The sequence below is a fragment of the Procambarus clarkii genome, chromosome 31 (assembly GCF_040958095.1).
Source record: "Procambarus clarkii isolate CNS0578487 chromosome 31, FALCON_Pclarkii_2.0, whole genome shotgun sequence".
In the NCBI taxonomy this organism is placed as follows: Eukaryota; Metazoa; Arthropoda; class Malacostraca; order Decapoda; family Cambaridae; genus Procambarus; species Procambarus clarkii.
The window spans coordinates 36,144,804-36,156,226 of NC_091180.1; positions in this window are offsets into that span (position 1 = coordinate 36,144,804).

Sequence of the window (11,423 nt, forward strand, 5' to 3'; positions counted from 1 at the left end):
ACGCGGCTGCATTGTGACGTGATTCTATCATTCCCTTAGGGCTGGAGCGGCCAACATACACTCAAAGTCATAAAAGCACATGTGACTAAGACCATATCCCCGTCCATAGTTACGGAAAGTAATCTTCCTCTCTGGTGAGTAAAATTTGAGAGTCTGATGTACTTTACATGTACTTTCATGAGCCTGCATGCGACCTGGTGGGAGCGATATAAAACAACAATGACAAAAGCTGTGATGGGTCGGGATTAGATCTCCATGACCTCGCATATTACTTACATATTGGTTAAAATCTTTTATTAGTACCAAGTGTTGAGCTTCCAACATCAGCAATGGTATGACGTCTGTATAGCCTTCTCTTCCCTTCCCTTCCCAGATTAGAGTGATAGAGCGTCATTGACTCCTCGCATTTTCATCTCTTTCTAGTGAATAGATGAATATACTGGCTTTGTTAATTTTTTCTACCTTGTGAATATCCTCAAATGTCACTGCAGAATTGACATCGGCTGTCCAATTAATGTGTCAGAGACACCATCTCGCTTCTCCACACCGTTTACGAATATTATCTAGGTGCATTCCCCTACCCAAACATTTATAAGCAGCGATGCACTGCATAAGGCAAATATCGGCCTCTCCCTCTGGATTGAAACCCAACTTCTTTCCGCGCAAGCCTTCGGGATACTCAACATGCAAGCCTAAACTTATCGGAAGTTCAATCTGTGCGCAGTTAATGTAAAACCCTGTGAGCCGCTCAACCAAGACATTGGACCTCTCTTTTTCTTCCAAGTAAAGGGATATTTTTTCCGTTAATTCATCAGCCCAAAAATTAATAAGTGTATCTAGCTCGTCCTGAGTTACTGTTCATCCCACGCCTCATATGGGGAACCCGTCATTATTTATGGGATCGAGTTGGCCCTCTTCCTCCGCACCGTCTTGTTGTATATTTAAATTGCGCACAATTAGTGTGATGTCTGGGTAAATTAGAAGGGACGGATGATGAAGAGAGAAGAGAGAGCGAATCTCATTAATGAAAAAATCTCTGTATGTTCTCAGATAGAGCCCGGGGGAGGTGTTGATAACGAGTCAAGGTCTGCGGAGTTGTCATCCGAGTCAAGACTATTCTCACTCTGTTGATTGTGATGCTGTTAACGTTGCTGCTGCTGCTGCTGACAGCAGAGCTGTTGATAGTACATCCACTGCTGATGTTAGATTGAGGTTGAGGACTGGGGGAAGAACGCAGAATTGTGTGGGGGTGTGAACGCTCCCCTCCCACCCCGCAAGCTGCGGGGTGAGGGTCGTCTATGAGTAATGACGGCTCCGCGGAGCTGTCACTGCTCTCACACCTGTTGTCAGTGTCGGTCTCACTGTCAATCTCACCCCTGGTGGATACCAAGTCTATACACACAGGTGTGAAATCTGTAAAAAAGAAAACTATATTATCTCTAGAAAGAAAGAATAAAAACATATATAACATATATATATATATATATATATATATATATATATATATATATATATATATATATATATATATGTATATATATATATATATATATATATATATATATATATATATATATATATATATATATATATTAGTATATTTTGGTAGCAGTCTTTCCTGTAGACATATATTATTAAATATGACCGAAAAAGTAAGATTAATAATTCTAACACGAATTTTCTCAATCTTTCGTACATTTCTTTTCACTGTTGGAGGTAATTCAAAAATCAATTCTCCAAAATTCATTTTTATTTCTAGTCTGACGCGACACGAGCGCGTTTCGTAAAACTTATTACATTTTCAAAGACTTTAGTTTACAAATACACAACTGAATAGAACTTACGCATCTCCGATTTTGTTTATATCTACATTTGAGTGAGGTGGATGGGGTGAGGTGGCATTAATAGGGTATTAATTTCATCAACACAAGACAGAACACGAAACAATGGGTATTGAAATGGAAGTGATTGTAGAAAGCCTATTGGTCCATATTTCTTGATGCTTCTATATTGGAGCGGAGTCTTGAGGTGGGTAGAATATAGTTGTGCATTAATTGGCTGTTGATTGCTGGTGTTGACTTCTTAATGTGTAGTGCCTCGCAAACGTCAAGCCGCCTGCTATCGCTGTATCTATCGATGATTTCTGTGTTGTTTACTAGGATTTCTCTGGCGATGGTTTGGTTGTGGGAAGAGATTATATGTTCCTTAATGGAGCCCTGTTGTTTATGCATCATTAAACGCCTAGAAAGAGATGTTGTTGTCTTGCCTATATACTGGGTTTTTTGGAACTTACAGTCCCCAAGTGGGCATTTGAATATAAACCTGGATATGCGTATGGAAATGTCAAGACACACAAGCCTGGAAACCCACTTCGGCCAATCATCAGCCAGATGCCCACACCCACGTACAGACTGGCGAAGCGACTCAACGGCTTGCTGACTCCTAATGTCACTTGCGCCTTCAGCCTGAAGTCTCCAAAGGAATTTGTTGACTTACTGTGGGTAACATGGGCCACAGGGATAAGAACCTCATTGGACGTAGAATCGCTGTTTACCAACGTACCTGTGGATGAAACAATCGGGATGATAGCGGACAGAGTGTATCGTGATCCGGCCTGTACATCTCTTGACATACCAGAAAACATTCTAAGGAAACTACTCCAAGCTTGTACTAAAGAGGCACCCTTCTTGAGCCCGGATGGGCACATGTATAAGCAAGTAGATGGGGTCGCCATGGGTTCTCCCCTAGGTGTCCTGTTTGCGAACTTCTACATGGGTATCATCGAACAAAAGGTCTTAGTCGACATGAACTTGAAACCGGCCATATACAGCAGGTATGTTGACGACATTTTTACACAGGTACCTGATGTCAGACATCTGCAGGAGCTGAAGGAGGCATTTGAGCGGAATTCTGTGATGCGTTTCACTTACGAGATGGAGAAGGATGGGAAGCTGCCCTTCCTAGATGTAACAGTCATGGAAAGGAGCTGAGGTTTCCACACTGCAGTCTACACTAAGTAAACAAACGTAGGAATGTGCCTCAATGCCAACAGTGACTGCCCAGACAGGTACAAGAGGAATGTTGTTAACGCTTATGTCGACCGTGCTCTCAGCCACAGTTCAGGATGGAAGCAAGTCGATGAAGAACTCTGTAGTGTAAGGCAGGCCCTAGTCAACAACGGCTTCTCCAATGGTTTCGTTGAAGACATCATAAGAAGGAAGGTGAAACGCCATGCAACCTCTGAAGAGACAACTAACACAACACCTTTACACCCTATTAGACTATTTTACTGGAAATTCTTTTCCACAGCTCATAAAACGGAGAAAAGGGTCCTGAAAGATATTGTTAATAGAAACGTTATCCCTACAGACAAAAATCAGAAGATATAATTGACGATATACTATAAAACCAAGAAAACGGCCAATCTACCCATGAGAAACTCTCCAGACACAAAGCAGAACGCTTTAAAAGAGACCAATGTCGTCTATGCCTTCATATGCCCACTTGGGGACTGTAAGCCTCAAAGAGCTCAGTATATAGGCAAGACAACAACATCTCTTTCCAGGCGATTAACGATGCATAAGCAACAGGGCTCCATTAAGGAACATATAATCTCTTCCCACAACCAGACTATCACCAGAGAAGTCTTAACAAAAAACTCGGAAATCATCGATAGATACAGCGATAGCATTCGGCTTGATATCTGCGAGGCACTACACATTAAGAAGTCAAAACCAGCAATCAACAGCCAATTAATGCACAACTATATTCTACCCACTTCAAGACTCCGCACCAATATAGAAGCATCAAGAAATATGGGTATATAGGCCCTTTGTAGTTACTTCCATTCTTCCCTTTAACTTACCTTATACCCATTGTTTCGTGTTCTGTCTTGTGTTGAAAGTTTGTTTTCACCTCATCCAAAATGATTGTAACATATCACCTCACCCAAATGCAGGTATAAAATGAAAGCTGTTTCAACTCTATTTAGTGTTTGCAGGTTATAGTTGTGTGTGTGTAAACTAAAGTCTTTGAAAATGTAGTAGTTATTACGAAATGCGTTCAAATGTCGCGTCAGACTAGAAATAAAAATGAATTTTGGAGAATGGATTTTTCAATTACCATCGACAGTGAAAAGAAACATAAGTAATATTGAGAAAATTCGTGCAAGAATTATTAATCTTTCTTTTTCGGTCATATTTAATAATATATGTCTACAGGAAAGACTGCTACCAAAATATATATATATATATATATATATATATATATATATATATATATATATGTATATATATATATATATATATATATATATATATATATATATGTCGTACCTAGTAGCCAGAACGCCATTCTCAGCCTACTATGCAAGGCCCGATTTGCCTAATAAGTCAAGTTTTCATGAATTAATTGTTTTTCGACTACCTAACCTACTTAACCTAACCTAACCTAACTTTTTCTGCTACCTAACCTAACCTAACCTATAAAGATAGGTTAGGTTAGGTTAGGTAGGGTTGGTTAGGTTCGGTCATATATCTACGTTAATTTTAACTCCAATAAAAAAAAATTAACCTCATACATAATGGGTAGCTTTATCATTTCATAAGAAAAAAATTAGAGAAAATATATTAATTCAGAAAAACTTGGCTTATTAGGCAAATCGGGCCTTGGACAGTAGGCTGAGAAGTGCGTTCTGGCTACTAGGTACGACATATATATATATATATATATATATATATATATATATATATATATGAATGAAAACTCACACCCCAGAAGTGACTCGAACCCATACTCCCAGAAGCAACGCAACTGGTAACTACAGGGCGCCTTAATCCGCTTGACCATCACGGCCGTCAAAAGGAAGTGATAGCCGAGGCTATTTGAGCCACTTCCCCGACGGCAACTCGGATGGTAATCTTGGGCATAGCATTTCACCAAATCACCAAGACCCAAGATTACCTATCCGAGTTGCCGTCGGGGAAGTGGCTCAAATAGCCTCGGCTATCACTTCCTTTTGACGGCCGTGATGGTCAAGCGGATTAAGGCGCCCTGTAGTTACCAGTTGCGTTGCTTCTGGGAGTATGGGTTCGAGTCACTTCTGGGGTGTGAGTTTTCATTCGCATATAGTCCTGGGGACCATTCAGGCTTGTTCGCATATATATATATATATATATATATATATATATATATATATATATATATATATATATATATATATATATATATATATATATATATATATATATATATGTCGTACCTAGTAGCCAGAACGCACTTCTCAGCCTACTATGCAAGGCCCGATTTGCCTAATAAGACAAGTTTTCATGAATTAATGTTTTTTCGACTACCTAACCTACCTAACCTAACCTAACCTAACTTTTTCGGCTACCTAACCTAACCTAACCTATAAAGATAGGTTAGGTTAGGTTAGGTAGGGTTGGTTAGGTTCGGTCATATATCTACGTTAATTTTAACTCCAATAAAAAAAAATTGACCTCATACATAATGAAATGGGTTGCTCAATCATTTCTTAAGAAAAAAATTTGAGAAAATATATTAATTCGGGAAAACTTGGCTTATTAGGCAAATCGGGCCTTGCATAGTAGGCTGAGAAGTGCGTTCTGGCTACTAGGTACGACATATATATATATATATATATATATATATATATATATATATATATATATATATATATATATATATATATATATATATATATTAACTCTATTAACTCTACCCCACATACTCATACATATTCATCTACTACTATTGCTCACCTGTTCACCACACCTGTTCCTATACTTACACTTTCACCCTACATGACCCACATGCCGCAACCTGTCCCACACCATTTGGGAGCACCTTCCCTCCCTCTCTCACACTATCAACTTGTTGATGTATACCTGTTGGAAATTTCCAACACTGACACACTACCATTGTATTATTATACAAAATTATTGTATACTAAGTATAGTAATTATGATGACGAGACCACACACTAGAATGTGAAGGGACGACGACGTTTCGGTCCGTCCTGGCCCATTCTCAAGTCGATTGTGATGAGGAAGAAGAGACAGGCAATAAATAGGCACGAGAGATGAGGAGCAAAATAAGCTCTCCTCTCTTAACAATCTGGCTCCTTCCATCCATTTCAAAGTTGAGTGGGAATCTAATTCTCTCCTTCCTTTTCTTGACGTTCACGTTCACAGCTCTGTGTCCGGGTTCTCTTTCTCTGTCTACCGCAAACCCATGCACAGTGGCATGTACATTCACTTCTTTTCCTACCATCCTCCTTCTGTTAAGAAAAATGTCCTCGTCTCTTTCTTCCTCCGCGCTCTACGCATCAGCGACCCTCAGTTTCTTGATTCTGAAATTGTCCTTATCTACAAATCATTCTCTCGCCTTGGTTACCCCTTGCATTTCATCAACTGTGCCTACTCTCAAGCTAAACGAAATTTCTTTCATCCTAAACCTGCTTCCAACACTAGTAGCACTGTACTAAGCCTTCCCTTCATATCTGAACTCAAAACTTTTACTAATACCTTTCGTCCTCTTGACATTAAGCTCGCCTTTCGTCAAACTAACACACATCGTAGCAATCTAGTTCACACTGCTCCTCCTGCTACTAATGCTGCTGGTGTTTACTCTATTTCCTGTTCGTCTTGTCCTCTCCAATACTTTGGCGAAACTGGCCGTACACTGAATGACAGACTTAAAGAACACAGGAGAAATGTTAAGTCTGCAGACACTAACAATGCTCTCTTCTGCCATGTGAGGGACTCTAATCATCCCATTGATTGGTCTTCCTCCAAAATAATCTTTCCTGCCTCTACTCTACACACACGCCGTCTTGTTGAATCGGCTCTAATACACAATGTACCCAACATGAACTTGAGTCCTGGCTTTGTTGCTGTGGACTCTTCCCTTTCACAGTATATACTCAAATGCTCTAATCTTTCTAACAAACGTGACCTTACATAAACTTACCCTTTCCATTTACCTTTCTTTCTCTTTTCTCTCTTTTTTTCTGTTCATTGTCTTCTCATACGTTCCCTTGTTTTCCACTTCTCATTATTTTCTCCTTCTCTTTCGGTGGTTATAATAGGAACTGCCTCGTTTGGGCCAATAGGCCCTCTGCAGTTCCTACTCCTAGCCCCTCTACTACACCTTACTTTGCTCCTCATCTCTCGTGCATATTTATTGCCTGTCTCTTCTTCCTCATCACCACACTTGGTCCGGGAGACATCTCCCGTCACGCAGGGTGCAGTTGCGCCTCCACAGATCTCCAGTATCATCTTTTGATACTGGTAATGGCTCAAAAGGGCCACCACTTACGGGCTATTTATGCCCGTGCCTCATCTTCATCTTCATCTTAACACATTCATAAGGGAGACATCTCCCGTCATGCAGGGTGCATTCGCACCTCCACAGATCTCCAGTATCAGCTCTTGATACTGGTAATGGCTTAAAAGGGCCACCACTTATGGGCTATTCATGCCCGTGCCACCTTTTGGGTGGCTTAATCTTCATCAATCAATCAATTCCTCATCACAATCGACTTGAGAATGGTCCAGGACGGACCGAAACGTCGTCGTCCCTTCACATTGTAGTGTTTGGTCTGGTCATCATAATTTAGCCACGTTATTGTGACTCATCGCCTGCACAAGTATAGTAATTATTAATTCTACTAACTGTAGTGCTAACATAAATTAATATTTCTTTATCTAAGACTATTGCTAATATTCTCACGACATCGAGAGGCAGGATTGCGTCAGATAATGTCCATTTAAACATATTTATTACCAGTATGTCATAGAATTGAATGTTCTCTAAATTTATCAGTATTCCATGCAATAATTAACTACGGATGATATAACTCCCAATAATCCAAAACCGAGAGTTATTAACTGAGATTGTTATCAAGTAACAGATTTTTCTGTTACATACGAATGCTATGGAGGAAATAAAATTTCTCTCCATTTCTCGATTAACACCATTTAATGAGAATATGATCTTATTTAATTCCCTACAATTGGAACTCTGTTCTCATTAACGCATTACATCAGTAATTACACGGAAAAAAATTATCCATGATTATTAAATTCTGTTATGAATGCGTGAGACGGGCTGAGGGAGGGTGGCGGAGAGATGCAACTCGGCTTGAGCATTCGCCACGAGCTAGCGACGCCAACAATCACATCGTGCGTCCTGGGAGAGTCGAATTTCCATCAATTCTACGTTAGGCCCTTGCAGTTAATCAGCCTAGGAGCGTGCAATTGCTCCAGAAGCAATCTAGGATTGCTTCGGTGGACAACCAGCAGGTTAAGTCGCTTAGTATTAGTTATATCATGAGATCTCTATATATATATCTTTTTACTGTGCACTGTCCATCGTTACGCCACTCGACCTCCCCAAACAATAAGTACGTCCAGAAGGAATTAATTTTATTCCTTCTATGGCATAGTGAGGATACTAGATAGTAGGTGTAAACAATTGGTATATTTAGTTGAAATTTCAACTTGTGTTGAAAGTGGTCGTGGTCCTCTCGTTCCCACACCATGCTCGAGCTCACGTGTTGCAGCAAGTAGCAGACAAGGCCATTGCACCTCTACCTCTCCATTCACTATTACAGCTAAACAGCTGAAACCTTTTCAATTACTTTCTTTGATTGAGTGAAATCTAGAATCGATTATCAGTCAAGGATATTTAGTTTATTTGATTTGAGATATATAACGTAATTTGATAGCCTCATAGAAGTCAAATGAGAATAATTTCTTGTTTAATCAACATATAATCTTCTTACCATTAATCAATTTATCTAATGTTTATGTACATGTTATTTAGTATAAATTACTCATTTTATTCGAGGAAGAACCAGCCTCGATGAAGCGTACTGGGAGTAGATTACTTCTGGTATTAACCCCCCATTTTGTGAAGGACAGAAAGTTTATTCTCGAACATTAATATTATACAGTCCATTGAAATTTAAAGAATAACCTTTAATAGTTTCCTTATCCACAGGCACTGGTATTTCAGTCCTTATCATTTAACTTTATCTGGTTCCCTTTTCAGTCAAAATAGGGTGGTCCTTCGATTAATTTAAATTAATCTATTAATTAAATATCAATCATTTAATAGAGAGTAAGCTTTCTTCCCAACAATACCTCCTCCATTACTTATCCCACCATACCCCTCTTACCCCTACACACACACATTCTTCCTACATGACCCACACCATCCCATACATTTAACCCCTGTGACCCACAATGTCCCCCCCCCTCCTGGCGCAACGCGTCCCAATCTACGGACTCCCACACCCAATTTTGACTATGAGCGAGTTCGATCTCTGAGGTTCTCCTCAGGGAGGGTACAGTTCTAGTCACATATTTCACTAATTACTTCGACCCTTATTTTGCCTCCCCCCCCCCCCCACGGAGTTATGTCGTAAATCCGACACATAACATACTGATACTAAACACTACTAATCCAATATAGCCAGCAAACCTGGTTATAATATTTACATTCGTTAGACAGTAAAAGTTTAAAGAGAATTGGGAGATTCTGTGAAGTTATCAAAACATATATTACACATCTCATTTCTTTAAACCCCCCAGTTTAAACATTAAACTTAATAAAGAAGCATTCATTATGACTGATTCTTAGATAATTATCAATAAAACTACAGGCTACCTTGCTATTGTGAAATAAAGTCAGCGAATATTGGAACCGAGAGAGACGCCTCTCCTGAGGCACCCAGTCATGGAGTTTGTGTGCCCAAACAAACAGAGAACGGTTCCCTGAGATCCGATACGCCCATGTCAAAGGTCGCAAAACTGATCTCCCAACCATGATTAAGCCACAGAGATCTCATTAACATTGGGAAGAGCTAAGTACCCTTCTATCCCCACATGTTTTATTTTAATAAGTTGTTTCCCCACATGTTTTAATCAGTGATCACTATTAACTATTAGATAGGTAAGCCGGTTATTAGCAGAAACAGCCCAAAAATAGGGTAAGCCTAGCCTTTACTCATTATTACACTTATTTTCACCAGTCACACCTATACTTTATATGTTAGTGCCATTGTTATGGCCCATTCATATGACAGTAACCCTGTCATCTTAAGTAGGACATCATCATCATGGGACATCAGTAGAGCTAGCCACATACATTGTTGGAAATTTCCAGCAATTATTCTCATCCCTAATACAATAGGATGTATTTCCTGTATTAGGCTTCATTATTATTTAATACTCATTTACTAATCCTTAGTACAATGGGATGTATTTCCTGTACTAATTGTTATAATTAATTAACACTACTAATTCGTAGTTTAATATCACAGAATTCATTGCATTAGGATGTGGAACATCATGTAATTTCTCCTAGAATTGTGCAGTGCTACGTCAGTCACCCACTGAGAATAAATTTCCACATATCTGTAGATCTAATAGAATTCTAACCATTTACTTTCCTTTATTAAGGATAATTATTTACTAATAGGTTTACTTTATTTAGTATACAAAAGTTTACTGGAATTCCTTTACCCAACTTGATAGCTGTTCTAGTAAATAATATCATAATCTAAAATCATTTCCACCTCCAAAAGATTTTCGTTTTATTTGTGCAGTCTACATTAATTAACTGACCTGCACTGTGAGAATTAAACATCACCACACAAAGTATTCATAAACACTTCCTTACCTATATAGCTTTAATAAATAAATATAATTTATGCTCGAGCCCCTACTAGGAGCTATGCGCATGCGCGATTTTCGGAAGGAAGGAGACTCGCCAATTTCGATCAACTAGCAGTACGGTGTTCCGAAGCGGTCCCTACAAATCTTACAATCTAGCAAGCATCCGTACATCATCGGGCTTCAGATTGAGAATGCAGCTTTCCAGAATCACGGACACCAGTTCGGCAGGCATTTTTACCTCTTTTGATCTATTTAACGAGCTCTTAAATATGTTCATGTAGGTGTCCTGTCGTAATGCTGCAGCCGATAAAATATACCCCACCTTGGTGCAACACCACTGAGGAAGCGTGTGACTGCCATATACTCACATGTTCCAAGTATAACTATCTCAAGCTGTTTCCAGACTATTGTAGAGATTGGACTACACCTACGTCCCTCTGTCACAGCAGAGATTAAATAGTTTTCATTGTAGATAGTAGAATTTAATTACTGAGAGTCAAGCATTTCTAATTATCGCATATTTATCAGATACATGATTTGAATTTTAATATGCAGTAGTATTTTTTTGCATTACCTTTTATTTATCATTTTCTATGTGTGTGCATATTATCATTATTATTATTACACAATATATGTTACACATAGACTAACCTCATAGAAGACCCCCACCCCAAAATGTGTCATGGGAAGCTGGTTCTAGTATGCATAGAATTTACAGTC